Below are 15,763 nucleotides of genomic sequence, written 5' to 3' on the forward strand. Positions count from 1 at the left end.
TGCCATGCTGCTGGATGGATGCACGAAAGGGGCATACTACTACTACTATCATAATTCTGCGAAACATAGATTCTTGAGAACATCTCTGGGAAGAAGTCAATAACTACCATCTTATTATTAAGTCCATGACTTGGCTAGGAAGAATCTTTAAGGGTTGGGGATGGGATGGGAGTAAAAAATTGAATGGCCACTTCCTTTTTTAGCAAGTCAAATAAAGAGAAGATAGGCCATTATACCTGGACTGAGAAAAGGAGAGAGAATGGAATATCTTTAGAAAAATAATACAATATCTTTTCAATTCAATATCTTTAAAAAAATAATACAAAGACATATTCTGGTCAAGAACAATCATTCATTCTGTAATTAAACGTAAGGATATAATTGTGTTGATGTCCCTTTTTCAAACAAAACATACTATATATCTTACTATATACCTTACTCACACACCCATCAATGATACTTTCCTACTAAGAAAAGAACTCATATAATTGACAACTTCAAACACCAGAGTATAAGTTCTATCATGTTAGTTGGCATTGTTATCATTATCGTTAAAAAACATTCACCCTTCCCAGTGGTGAAATCTGAACTGGTTTACTACCAATTCGCTGGCTGCGCATGCGTGCTGTGTGCCAAGCGCACTTTGCGTGGGCATGCACCATGTGCACCACGCACCAAATGCAAGATGCATGCACGCACAGTGCACACCAAAAGGAGTAATGAGGTAAGTAGAACAGCACATGGGTGTTGGTGTGATCAGCTCTGATGTATGGTCTTTCTTTTTACTTTTAAAAGCATTTTTTTACAACCTATTCAGGTAAATAGGTTGTAAAAAGTGCTTTTAAAAGTAAAAAAAAGGCTCTGATGATCATGAGGCTCAATTGTGATTGTCAGAGCCTCTTTTTTCACCTTTAGAAAGCATTTTTTTTACAAGCTGTTCATACCATTCGGGTGGGAAAAGCGAGTGAGCCGGAAGGAAGCGGCAAGTAGGCAACTGGGTAATTTGGGGGGCATGGGCAGGGGGGTGGAGGGGGCAGGGATTTTTGCCACCGGTTCTCCAAGCCACCTGCTACCATCACTACCAGATCGGCCAATCCAATCCAAACCAGAAGCATGTCATCCCTAAGACTTCCCAAACCTTGGAAGAAATAATGACTCTAAAGTCCAATAAACCCTAGTTTTCCATGTAGATCTCCACTCTTACACACACACACTTATTTTTTTTTAAGCTGGCCATGTATTATCAGTCAGTACCAAGTAAGCACCTTGTCACTCATCATGTCTTCATCTACAACACTATGGATTTGGTGAGTGACAATTGTTTGATATAAGATCACTTAGCAGTTATAATCTGATAGCAACACTCCTTCATGGTTCAGCATAGAATACTATCAATCTGACAGTCCCTGAATCTAATCCATCACCATTTATTTATTAAGCGATTTTATATAGCACTGTGCTATTTTAAAAACTACAGTTAAACATTCCAATTTAACCCCACCCCACCCCATAGCAGTGACAAAATATTCAAACAAGCTACTTGATCAGCCTCTGAATGAAGGCCGACTTGGACAAAACTATGTCTTCAAGGGTTTGCAGAAAGCGACAAGTTGGAGGTAACTCTTATCTTTGATGTTCAAAAGCAAAGGAGCCACCCCAGAAAAGCCTCTTTTCCTAGGTGTCAGCATAGTGAGCCAAGGTGGCACAGTGCTTAGAGTGCAGAACTGCAGGCTACTTCAGGGGACTGCTAGCTGCAGTTCAGCAGTTCGAATCTCACTGGCTCAAGGTTGGCTCATCCTTCAATCCTTCCGAGGTTGGTAAAATGAGGACCCAGATTGCTGGGGGCAGTAGGCTGACTCTGTAAACTGCTTAGAGAGGGCTGTAAAAGCATTATGAAGTGGTATATACCTGTAAGTCTAAGTGCTATTGCTATATGTACTTCTTTGATACTTCCTGCAACATGCCCTGCCTTCCTACTCTGAGTAGGCTGGGTAGATGTAATTGGGGAGAGCCGGTTCATTAAATAACTTGGCTCTAAAACATGTGGAGGTTTGAAGGTGATAACCAGCACCTTGAATTACATCTAGAAGCAAATTAGTAGTGTATAAATTTGGGGCTTTCTTGCAACTATATGGGCTGTTGTATTTTAAGCCAACTGAAGCTTCTAGATGCTCTTCAAGGATAGTCCCATGTGGAATGCATTATAGTAGTCCGAACCAAAGCTAACCAAGACATGGGTAACTTCCAAGGGCCCATTGGTCCATGAATGGGCATAAATGATGCACAACATACAGTTGTTCAAAGGCTCTCCTAGTCATAAGTGCCACTTGCTTTCTGTTCTGACCTAGGCTCCCTTAAAAAGCAGGAAGCAGAGTCTTCGTTCCAGCAAAACCTCTTTTATTTACATCTCTTTTATTTAGTCAGCAAGGCCTGTCTAACCAGTCTTTCAGAGGAATAGTTATCAACAGACCTTATCTCGCTTAGCAAGCTGCCATGTAACTTGTTTCCAAATGCAGTACAAGGCAAAACTTGGCACAGAGTCTCAGAGTCATGGAATGAACAAATTGTTTCCTGCAAAAGCCCACTCCCCATTCGCTCCTCTTTTGTTTCCTATGGGAGGGGCCAATTACCTCCCAGGAGTGGCTTTACTCCCAAGTCAACCCTGCTTTCTGAGTTGTTCCTGTCTTCTGGCTGCTCTATGCATGCGTACATTAGGAACAGGCTCCAGCTGTTCCTCTGCCTCACTCTTGTCTAGCTCTCTCTCTGCCTCCAATGCAGAGCCTTCATCAGAGCTTTCCCCAGCTGCCAGGACTGGCCCAAATTCCTCCCTTACTATCTGACTCTGTTCTACGCTCTGCTGGCCGCTGGTAGGCCACAACACTTTCTGAGCAGAAACTGCAAATCCAGGAGAACCTCCAGATTACATACTTGAGTCTGTCTAGGGCAGTGTGATTCCAACTATGATCAAAGATGGTAATTCTCTGAGAACCAAGGAGCCCAGGCCCAAAGTCACTCTGGCTTGCCAGTGTTCAGTTTTAATTTGCCACTCCCTATCCAGACACAAAAGTCTCGGTTATTGAGATAGCGTGGTCGCAGCATCACTTAACTCACGTGGTCAGAGACGAGGCTAAATATTTAAATATGGCTTAGTTGATGCAGAACAGAGAGGAATTGTGGATCTTGTGATCTGGACAGAGGTGTACAGCTGAGTGTCATCATCAGGTTGATATTTTGTCCCATGGTAGCGGACGATCTCATCCAGCAGCTTCATGTCATTGTCACCACCATAGCATTTGTACAACAAAACTGTCTCAATCCATTTTTTAAAAAATAACCCTGTTTTCTACATTGCTGACAGTTGCAGCTGTCTGGAGCTCTGAGCAATAGGCCAGGATGGGAACTTTGTAATTTAAATTGGAACACTAAATTATTCACATCTGTCTAAGTATCTCAGTTTTGTACCTATTTGAAGTGCAGGTTACTTGTAGGTGCCCAATGAAATTATGTGGGTTTTAAAACAACAACAACACACAACTAAAATCCTGTGAATTCTAAATGATGTAAAAGAAAAGGGAAATTTCTTAAAACATATAAAGATAAGAAAACAAAGGATGAAAGGAAATGAATAAGAAGAGAGGAATAATATTTAAAATGTGCCAGATAGAAAGGAAAACTGCTGACACACAAAAATTGGGCAAGTAATTGGCATTGAAATGTGGGTTAGACTAAATCAGTGTTGGTAATCTACTTTCCAGATACTAAATTTCCTGAATCTTTTCTGGAAGAAGGAGGAGAAAGAAGAGGAGGGGGGAGGGAAGGAGGAGGAGGAGGAGGAGGAGAAGAAGAAGAAGAAGAAGAAGAAGAAGAAGAAGAAGAAGAAGAAGAAGAAGAAGAAGAAGAAGAAGAAGAGGAGGAGGAGGAGGAGGAGGAGGAGGAGGAGGAGGAGGAGGAGGAGGAGGAGGAGGAGGAGGAGGAGGAGGAGGAGGAGGAGGAGGAGGAGGAGGTGGTGGTGGTGGAAATATCTCCTTAGACACTCTTTAACCCTTATTTTGGCCAAGTTCAGATTTTGCAAAAACATAATTTCTGTAGAACTTCAGGGACTAATGGATTTGAGGGAAAGTTATTATTTTGCCCTATAATTAAGAAAATCACTATGCTGCATTTCTTAATCTCTGGAGGCATGAAAGTTATAGAAAGATTATTAGGCCAAACATAGCCAGCTACACTTTGTAAAGGCATCTCATATTTCCCATTCAGGTTAGTTGTAACAAGCCAGGAGCAGTCCGTGGAAGTTTTAATAATTTCTCCTTTTTCTTTGAAGCATCTTCATGCTTTTATAGAGATTTTCTCTTGGGTCTCGTTGGTGATGTGTGTTTGAACTTTGTGCTTTGATATAGTTTATAGGCTAATCAATGAAGCTATCTATCTATCTTAGGTCTCGTTAATAAATGTTACTTGCAGTGATCACAGCCATTTTTATGTCAGTTATGTATTTGCCAAGATGGAGTAATAGGTTGAAAGTGTTGGCAGTTCAATCCTTTTTCTTCCTTCCTGAGAATGTCAGTGAGAGTTTCAAATCAATGTGCCACCAGCCCGCTAAAGATCCAGAGGAACTGCGAGGCAATAAAGATGATGTGATACTTGGGGCATTTATTTCAATCGTATTTAGCGATTTAAGTTCAGTAAATTTCACACAACAGCCAATCACATCCAAAGTGGGACTGTAAGTACATCTTTCTTCTTTGTGTTAACACGTGATATGATTAAAAAAAACAGATAGAATCAAGGAGATAACCAGATAATTCTGGTTCAGAGCTTACTGACAGCATTGCCAAAAAGGCATTAAGAGTTGTTAACCTGATTTTGTGAAGCTTCTTCAGATCTGATATTGTGAGCATCATTTTTTATTTATTTATTTATTTTGTCACAACACTATATATATAAGCATAAGCATGAAAACAACTATATAATATATAAGCATATATATAAGCATAAGTATGTAATAACTATATTAATTGGATATAATGAAAAGAAACAATAGGATAGGAACGGTAGGCACGTTGTGCTCTTATGCACGCCCCTCATGCAAAAGGATAGAGTTTCTTTAAGTAAAAATCTAAAATTAAATACCATCACAAATTGCTGAAATCACGTGCATTATTTAAAATTGATTTGCTTCTTTTTCTGGCATAATGATGTACATTTATCTGATTTCAGAATGATCACCAAAGATTACCAACAGGTTCTTTCTATGTATTTTGCCATTCATAAGATCAACAAGAACGTTAAACTGTTACCCAATACTACCCTACAACTGGAGATTTTCGAGCACAGTTTTGTTGCACGTTTTGCCATTGAGAACATTGTAAAATTTCTTTTTTTAAAGCAAGGGAATGCCTTAAACTACAACTGTGTCAGAAGGAGGAAAAGCAAGCTCTGGGATGTCTTTGGTGGTCTCACTTCTCACAGCTCTGTCCAAATAGCCCACATTTTGAACACCTACAAGATTCCACAGGTAAGAGAACTTTTCTACAGGATAGCTTGTAGTTGTGAAATAATCAGTCTCAGTAAATTAAACTGCACTTCTTGTACTATCTTGAACAGTTATTTTAATATTTTAATTTTTAAAAAATGAAACCAACTTCAGGGGGGAAAAAAACACAAAATCTAAATAAAGCAGAGGATAGGTCAATAGAAGGTCTTATTCATTTTGGATTCTAAGTTCAGGAATCTTTCCTAGAGTTGATGAAGGGATAAATTGTGCCTCAAGCCAAAATATTTTTAAGGCACAAGGTTGCATAAAAGAAATGACGTCAGAATGAGAAAGTATAAAGAAGAAATGATAAATAAATTAGTAATACAAACAAAATGCCCATGGTTTATTAAAAAAAAAGTTTAGAAAAACACCTTATTGGATATAGATGGATGTTGGAATTAAGTTAAAATATTAAATATTTTTTTTTTCATCTGTGTTCTTCTCTGGGGTAGTCATTCAGTATATAAGGTACTATATTTGGAGTTCTTTGATAAGACATCTGACCTAAATCTTTCACTTAAAGAAGAACTATTTCTCCCCATTTATTACATAATGCTGATGTTCAAGCTACTCAGAGTCATTGGACATGAGATGGCAGGAAATAAATTTCAATAGATAGATAGATAGATAGATAGATAGATAGATAGATAGATAGATAGATTGATTGATTGATTGATTGATTGATTGATAGATGATAATAGATATATAGATAGATGATAGATAGGTAGGTAGGTAGGTAGGTAGGTAGGTAGGTAGGTAGGTAGATAGATAGATAGATAGATAGATAGATAGATAGATAGATAGATAGATAGAGTTGTGAAGGATGACGGACATAGGTTGCTAAATCTCAATTATCTTCAGTCAGAGTATCAGGTGAACAGGAATGATGGAAAGTGAGGTCTACAACTTTTCTTTACTCTGAATAGAAATATACGTTTTGAAGTATTCCTTTCAGGAAAGTTGTAAGTAACAATAACAGAGTTGGAAGGGATTTGGAGGTCATCTAGTCCAATCCCCTGTTCACGCAGAAGACCTGTACCAGGGATTCGAACTGCCAAACTGCCAACCTTTCTGATCGACAAGCTCAGTGTCTTAGCCACTGAGCCACCTAGTCAGGCTCAGTGTGATCTGGTTCTTCCACTTAAAGCTCAATGGCAATCATTTGGTTTTTATAACTCAGTCATAATGTCATAGTAGTATCCAATATTCTACGAAGAATGGAAATGATCTATGTTCTTCAGAGTCACAAAGGGATTCTCAATTTAAATTTCCATGCATGTTTGTTTCCAAACAGCTCAGTTATGGCTCCTTTGACCCAGTTCTGAGCGATAAAAGGCAGTTCCCATCCTTCTTCAGCATGGTTCCCAATGAAAATGAACAATATGAAGGTATTGTTCATTTACTGAAACTTTTTGGATGGAACTGGATTGGTCTTTTAATATCAGACGATGAAAGTGGGGTAGCTTTTCTTCGAAATCTCCAACCAAAGTTCTTGAAGAACAATATTTGCATTGCTTTGCGGAAACTGGTCCCAGTAATCAAAACTCTCAGATTAAGTGAAGATATCTTTACACGACTAGAAGACATAGCGTTTGCTATTTTATTGTCTAAAACGAATGTATTCCTTGTTTCTGGAGATGTGCAATCAACGGTTAGTACACAGCTGATTCTACGAGTCACTGAATCAATGAACTGGCCAATGGATCACAGAGTATGGGTCATAACTTCTCAGTGGGATGTCACTGCTGTTTACTTGAGGCAGAATAGACTCCCAGCAAAAATCTTGAATGGTTCCTTATTTTTCTCACTGTACACAAAGATGGTCCCAAGATTTCAGGAGTTTTTTGAAAAAATGAACCCTTATTTTGATTCCTTTCCTATTCTTGAGTGGTTCTGGGCATCTGCATTTCATTGTACCATACCTCCCTATCACAAAGGACAAAAATACTGCACTGGGAAAGAAGAATTGGGGAAACTCCCTGGCTCTTTGTTTGAAATGAGCATGTCTGGAGAGAGCTACAATGTTTACAACGGGGTTTATTCTGCAGCACATGCCCTGCATGCAATGTATTCCACAAGAAGAAATTCAGCTTTTCTGAGAAAACAGAATCGAGAAACTCTCTGGGATGTTCAGCCCTGGCAGGTAGGCTATTTCTCTTCTCAGATACACCTGTTTAAGGACTGAAGAGGATGAGGTGGAAACAGCAATATGAAGACTTTGTAATGAGGGTTAACCCTAACCCATCACCCATCTTATGACTGTATGACTGTAACTTTGTTGCTTGTATCCTTACAATTTATATTGATATTGATTGTTCCCTGATTGCTTATTTGTACCCTATGACTATCATTAAGTGTTGTACCTTATGATACTTGATGAACATATTTTTTCTTTTATGTACTCTGAGAGCATATGCACCAAGACAAATTCCTTGTGTGTCCAATCACATTTGGCCAATAAAAAATTCTAGTCTAGTCTAGTCTAGTCTAGTCTAGTCTAGTCTAGTCTAGTCTAGTCTAGTTTAGTCTAATTAGTCAATTGATTGACTAATTATTTGCTATCAGGTCAGTGCTAACTCTTAGGAATCACCGAGAACAATTTATCTCCATGATGACTTGTTTAAAGACAGTTTACAGTTCAGGTCTTTGAATGGTAGACTCTTTGCCAACATAAATCTAAAAGTATGTGGAAAGATGGGGCCAAGAGATGCTGCCTAGGGAACAGGCAGATAGAGACAATTCTCTCTCTCTATCAAGTTTCCAGTCTAAAGACTTAGGGAGGGTTAACAATGTCTTTAAATTTATTCCATAATTCTGCTGCTTCTCTGTCAATGAATTTTAGGACTTTAAAGCAATCCCTGATGTTCCATTTGAAAATTGTTGGTATATACTCTATGTTTAAGATTACTGTATTTCTCAGAGTATAAAACACTCCAGACTATAAGATACATCTACCTTTTTTGGTGAGGAAAACAAGAAAATGAAATCTGCCTCCCAGCAATGTTGCCTCGTTACAGCAAATAGCCTGCTTTACTTTTGTTTTCAGCATAGCTTGAATTAGCACAAGAAAAAAAATCTGCTCCCAGCAATTTACCTTTCTGCAGCAAGCAGCAGAGGCTCACGTAGCAATAGGCAATGGCAATCCCTGTAGCCTGAAACAGCTGAGAGTCGAGGATAATCAACTTGTGCTAATTAGGCTGTGCTGAAACTGAAATGGACTGTTTCTTCTTGCTGCTTGCTTCCAGAAGGTAAATTGCTGGGGGGGCAGAGGCCAAAGGGTGGGGGGGGGAGGTGCTTCTTATACTCCAAAAAATACTGTATATGTTGTGGAAGCTGGTTGATTTTTTTTCTTTTTTAGCTTAAAAGGGCTATGATTTGCCTTAATTTACACAAATTCCTATTTGAATAGGGGACCTATTTGAATCATTACAATCTGGATACATCATATGCATTATAACTTTCCTTTCAAGAAGTTCTGCAGTACTGTGATTAATGTACAACAACTGTACAGAGGAGGGGGAGTGTACCTGAATCTTCTTAATAAATCATGGCCTTTTTCTTAACTTTCTCAGGACTTTTAGCTATTGTTCTGTATTGTCTAATATTCTTCTCACATTAATTATCAAGAGAAGTTTGAGAGGTTTTTTTTTTTTTTAGAATCTTTCCTTTCAAACCAGGAGAGAAATCCAGCAGGTTCTGACAGGTTCTGGAGAACTGGTAGCGGAAATTTTGAGTAATTTAGAAAATCGGCAAATACCACATCTTGCTGGCTCCAGAGTGGGGTAGGAATGGATATTTTGCAGTAGTCTTCCCCTGGAGTGGGGTGGGAATGGAAATTTTGCAATATCCTTCCCCCAGGAATGGGGAGGGGATAGGGATTTTGTAGTATCCTTCCCCCAAGAGTGGGGAGGGAATGGAGATTTTGCAGTATTCTTCCCTGCCATGCCCACCAAGCCATGCCCACCAAGCCACACCACGCCCTCCAAACCACGCCCACAGGACCGGTAGTGAAAAAAATTGGATTTCAACACTGTTTCAAACATAAATTTGAGTTCATTGCTAATATATATGCATGTAGAAAACGTATACAAATAGGCCAATTTTACTGTAATTTTGCATTTCTCTTGCACAGAAATGTGCAAGAGTCAGCTATTTTAATATTTTTCCATTCCTTAAAAAGAAGGGGAAGTGCAGGTAAAAATGTAGGTGTTGAATCCTCTTAATAAATGCTGGACATCTTAAGTTTTTAGATATTGTTCTATATTGCTTATTATTTTTCTAACAGTGATGATCAACAAAAATTTGGGGAGATTGCCTTTTGAGAATCATTATTTTCAAACATAGGTTTTTGTTTGTTGCAAAAATATGCATAGCTACTAATCTCAATTTGATCAGACTTCAGTGGTCAAGAAAGGATCTCCACTTCACTGAGGGAGTATAGTTTTAACTCATCTTTTGGCTTCTGATCTAATCTTACTTTTATTCCTCCCTCAATCCAGCTTCGTCACTTTCTTAGACATGTACGTTTCAATAACAGTGCAGGTGATGAAATCTTTTTTGATGACAAGGGAAACTTTGACCCTGGATACGATATCCAGAACCTGGTCACGTTCCATAATAATTCCTTCAAGAGGATCCAAGTTGGAAGGATAGACTCCAGAGCCCCTGATGGGAAAAAGTTCATCATTAATGAAGATGCCATTTGGTGGAATCACAAATTTGAGCAGGTGAGACATTTGTGGGTATTTTAACATGGCAGAATGCGCCTTTTGGAGGAAAATGTTTTTGTTTGATGACTAGAAAATCCCCAATGAAGTGTATTGATGATGTCCTGGAGTCTTGTGATTTGGGGGATATTTGCATTTTTTGTTTTTAGAAGATATTCATCAGAAGATTTTTGTTTAATTTAGTTTAGGAATTTATATGACATAAGAATACAATACAATACAAAGGTGGCTCAGGGGCTAAGACTCTGAGCTTGTTGATTGAAAGGTCAGCAGTTCAGCAGTTCGAATCCCTAGTGCTGCCGTGTAATGGGGTAAGCTCCTGTTACTTGTCCCAGCTTCTGCCAACCTAGCAGTTCGAAAGCACATAAAAAAATGCAAGTAGAAGAAATAGGGACCACCTTTGGTGGGAAGGTAACAGCGTTTCCTGCACCTTTGACGTTGAGTCATGCCGGCCACATGACCACGGAGACATCTTCAGACAGCGCTGGCTCTTCGGCTTTGAAACGGAGATGAGCACAGCCCCCTAAAGTCGGGAACAACTAGCACGTATGTGTGAGGGGAACCTTTAGCATTACCTTTTAAGAATGCAATGTTTGGACATGAATATGTAAAAGTAATTGGCTGCTAAAGAACAATGAAAAAAATGACATATTGTACAGGAAATAAAATATCAGTAATATAAGACAAAGTTTATAGTTGTCATAAAGTTTAAATTTCATTATTTCCTGGGTTATAAAATTAATGAAATGTATAAAATAGGATTCATTATGCCATTCTTCCTGAATCATTTCAGTAATTCTTAACAGGTTATTGAAAAATCAATAAAAGCACTGAACATGAATAATAGTAGTAATCTCACAATTAATTGTTATTCCTAAAACACATTCAAAGAATCTTGTAAAAAACATGAGCCTGGACATAGTTTGAGGAAAATGGATGATGCATCCCATAATGGTTTGCATTAAACTTTGAACACTTCAGACAAACATATCTATATTCTAATTTCTTGAGCTCAAAAAAAGATTGCTTACTCCCTGAACTTAGTAAACTAATATACTGCAAATAAGGTCGTGTATTTCCAAAAACTATTGTTAAATTTCACAAAAATTTCATATATTTTTTTAGGTACCTCCTTACTCCAGATGTGTTGACAGCTGTCACCAGGGATACATGAAAGTCGTTCAAGAAGGGGCACAAATTTGTTGCTACAATTGCACTAAATGCCCCGAAGGAAGAATTTCAGTCCAAATTGGCAAGTAAAAATAAAATTATACAGTGGGGAAATGGATTTTTCTATTCTACTCTGAAAGGGGCTTGGAGGTATGGAATGGGGTATGTGAATGTCTTCAACAGAAATGATTTCTCTAAATAAGATAAAGGTTCCCCTCGCACATACGTGCTAGTCGTTCCCAACTCTAGGGGGCAGTGCTCATCTCCGTTTCAAAGCCGAAGAGCCAGCGCTGTCCGAAGAAGTCTCCATGGTCATGTGGCCGGCATGACTCAACGCCAAAGGCACACGGAACGCTGTTACCTTCCCACCAAAGGTGGTCCCTTTTTTCCTACTTGCATTTTTTACATGCTTTTGAACTGCTAGGTTGGCAGAAGCTGGGACAAGTAACGGGAGCTCACCCCGTTACGCGGCACTAGGGATTCTAACTGCTGAACTGCCGACCTTTCTATCAACAAGCTCAGCGCCTTACCCACTAAGCCACTGTGTCCTTCTTTTCTCTAAATAAGATTTGCAAAATAGACTAAATGGTTGCAAATGATAAAACTTCTTCATGTATTTCAGATGCAGACCAATGTGAGAGATGCCCAGAAGATCAGTATTCAAATGCAGGAAGAGAGCAGTGCCTTCCCAAAAGTTTCAGTTATTTATCCTACAGTGAATCCTTGGGGGTTACACTGACTTCCTTGACTCTTTTCTTTTCAGGAACCCTCATTTTAGTGGCAGTGACTTTCATTCTGCACTGGGACTCCCCCATTGTCAAAGCCAATAACAGGAACATCACCTGCATCCTTCTATCCTCTCTCCTGCTTTGTTTTCTCTGCTCACTGCTGTTTATTGGCTGGCCTGGGAAGGTGACTTGCTTTCTCAGGCAAACAATATTTGGCACTGTTTTCTCCATTTCTATTTCCTGCATCTTGGCCAAAACCATCATGGTAGTTCTGGCCTTCATGGCCTCTAAGCCAGGAAACCAGATGAGGAAGTGGTTAGGAAGAAGACTGGCAGGATCCATCATTGTCATCTGCTCCTTCATTCAAGTTGTTATTTGTGTAGTGTGGTGGGTTACATTTCCTCCCTTCCCTGAGTTTGACATGCAATCTCAGATGGATAAGATTATTGTGCAATGTAATGAAGGGTCAGATTTCATGTTTTATATTGTTTTGGTTTATTTGGGACTTCTGGCCAGTATCAGTTTCACTGTAGCTTTCTTTGCAAGGAAATTGCCTGATTCCTTTAATGAAGCCAAGCTGATCACCTTCAGTATGCTTGTGTTTTGCAGCGTTTGGGTGTCCTTCATCCCAGCTTATCTTAGCACCAGAGGGAAATATATGGTGGCTGTGGAGGTCTTCTCCATCGTGGCCTCTACTGCTGGTTTACTGGGTTTCATCTTTCTCCCCAAGTGCTACATCATTCTCTTCAAGCCACATCTAAACACAAAAGAATGTCTGTCCAAGAGAACAGTTTAATTGTTATGTGCCCATCCCATCAGACGTCATTTTCACGAATCATCCATAGGGGAAATCCCAAAAAATTCAGTATTGGTACCACAATAAAAACTTCCCCTTTATTGTGTGCTTTGTATGAGTGATGCATGTAATAAGCAATATGAATTTGAATGCTCAGTTATAACTTCTATCTTCACTTTTTAAAAAAGCAAATCAATCAATACATAAATAAATAATGTTCTTGCTGTTGATGAAACTTCATCCAAAGAACACTATTCTTTTGTTCCTTTTTTAATGTTGAAGTAGAAATGTAGTGACTCAGTGGCTTAATACTGCTAGAGATGATCTATGTTCAGCAGTTCATGTCCTACTAGTGCGTAGTGGGGTGAGCTTCCTGTCATTTGCCTCAGCTTCTCCCCACCTAGCAATTGGAAAGCATTTTCTTTGTATATCTATGGAGATTCTCAGTCATCCAGGTTGGTTGTCCCAAAGGTTCTTTTTTTTCAAGAGTTTAAAAGTCCTGTTGCCTCTTGAAAAAAACACCTTCAGGATGTTCTTTGTATGTAGATAAATAGGTATCATTTTGGTAAGGAGATGAGCTGGTGCCTGATGCATAATCTTAATTATGGGGCCGTGGTAGCTCAGGCTGGTAAGAAGCCTGTTATTAGAACACAGCAGCCTGCAATTACTGCAGGTTCAAGCCCGGCCCAAGGTTGACTCAGCCTTCCATCCTTTATAAGGTAGGTAAAATGAGGACCCAGATTGTTGGGGGGGCAATAAGTTGACTTTGTAAATATACAAATAGAATGAGACTATTGCCTGATACACTGTAAGCCGCCCTGAGTCTTCGGAGAAGGGTGGGATATAAATGTAAATTTTAAAAAAAAAGTTAGAATCCTGCCAATGCTGAATCATTGTGTTTGCCACACCTGTTTGTGAGGCAACTTCAGTGGAGAGAGGGGGCTTTGGATGATGCAGGAGGAAAGCCCCTCATCTTTTTTTCGGGTGTGGAGCTAGCTCACCCTCATGTGGCACACCTTGGGAAGCGCAAGAGCATGAATCAATCAGAGCTAGTAAGGTAAAGGTAAAGGTTCCCCTTGCACATATGTGCTTCTTATTCCTGACTTTAGGGGACGGTGCTGATCTCTGTTTCAAAGCCGATGAGCCAGCATTGTTTGAAGATGTCTCCATGGTCACGTGGCCAACATGACTAAATGCCAAAGGCGCATGGAACGCTGTTACCTTCCCACCAAATGTGGTCCCTATTTTTTCTACTTGCATTTTTTATGTGCTTTTGAACCGCTAGGTTGGCAGAAGCTGGGCTAGTAAACAGGCCGTCAGATTACTATTCTGCATCAGCATTTAAACTCCTGGATAATATGACATCACCATATGCTAAATAAACTAATTAATAAATATTAGATAGATTATTTTAGATAGATGTATGTTCCTTTGTGTGATGTTCTGTATTTCTACAGTTAATAACTCCAAAACACAGGTTCACTTTCACCCTTACCCAAGGAATGGATTTTTCTTTCTTAGTCCAACCAACTCCATAGGATTTTGTAAGAAAATTAAGAAGCAATGTGGGTGAGGTTAGGAAGCAAGTGAGAATATTGGATGTCCCTTGTCTTTTTTAGGAAGAGAAAAGCAGAGAAGAGAGGGCATTGTTATCTGGACTGAGAAAATAGAAGGGAAGAGAATTATTATTCAATATACAAACAAACCAAACATTCTGTATTCTAGAAAAAAAACTCCAAACATTCATTCTTATTTAAACATAAAAAGATAGTTGTATTGTTGTCCATATTTCAACTCATATTGATGTGGCCCCGTCAGAGCCCGGATCTGAGGAGGAGAAGGAGATGGAGCAGGGGCTGATGGAGCCGGTGGCCACAGCCACTTTGGCAGTGGTGGATTGCTACTGGTTCTCCCTGGTCCAGGAGAGCAGGTAGTCAATTGCAACAATACATGAGCACACAATAGATTTAAGCTTTGGCAGTGGTGGATTGCTACTGGTTCTCCCCGGTCCAGGAGAGCAGGTAGTCAATTGCAACAATACACGAGCACACAATAGATTTAAGCTTAATGTTAACCGTTCCAATCTTGATTGCAGAAAATATGACTTCAGTAACAGAAGACAACAGTAACAACAGAGTTGTTAATACTTGGAATACACTACCTGACTCTGTGGTCTCTTCCCAAAATCCCCAAAGCTTTAACCAAAAACTGTCTACTATTGACCTCACCCCATTCCTAAGAGGTCTGTAAGGGACGTGCATAAGAGCATAAAAGTGCCTACCATTCCTATCCTATGGTTTCCTTTTGTTATATCCAATTAATATAGTTATTACATACTCATATATATTTATTTATTTATTATTTATTTAATCATATTTATTTATTTAATCATATTTATATACCATTTATATATATAGCAATATATATGCTTATATATTGTTTAGTTATTTCATGCTTATGCTTATATATACTGTGTGACTAAATAGATAGATAGATAGATAGATAGATAGATAGATAGATAGATAGATAGATAGATAGATAGATAGATAGATAGATAAAATAGTGGAACCAGTGAGAGCAAACCAGTTCACTCTGACCATCAGCTGGGCCCTCCCGCCCGCCCCTGCACTATGCCTACCTTTATTCCTTCATTTTTAGCCCAGCTGAAAGGCATGGCAGAGTGGATTGCCATGCCTCAGCTGTTCAGCAATTTAGTGTGCTTGCGCAAAGTGCAAGTTTGGTGCGTGTGCAATTAAAGTGAGCATGCATACGCTGATCACGCACAAAGCGTGAGCACGAAGCAAAC

At 39.2% G+C, this 15,763-nt stretch overlaps 1 pseudogene; it reads left to right on the forward strand.

The window, feature by feature from the left end:
* Nucleotides 1-15,267, forward strand: part of LOC131197299 (vomeronasal type-2 receptor 116-like) — a 52,058-nt pseudogene extending 36,791 nt beyond the window's left edge.
* The last annotated feature ends 496 nt before the right edge of the window (nucleotides 15,268-15,763 follow it).

Source organism: Ahaetulla prasina, chromosome 4, assembly GCF_028640845.1.
Source record: "Ahaetulla prasina isolate Xishuangbanna chromosome 4, ASM2864084v1, whole genome shotgun sequence".
Lineage (NCBI taxonomy): Eukaryota > Metazoa > Chordata > Lepidosauria > Squamata > Colubridae > Ahaetulla > Ahaetulla prasina.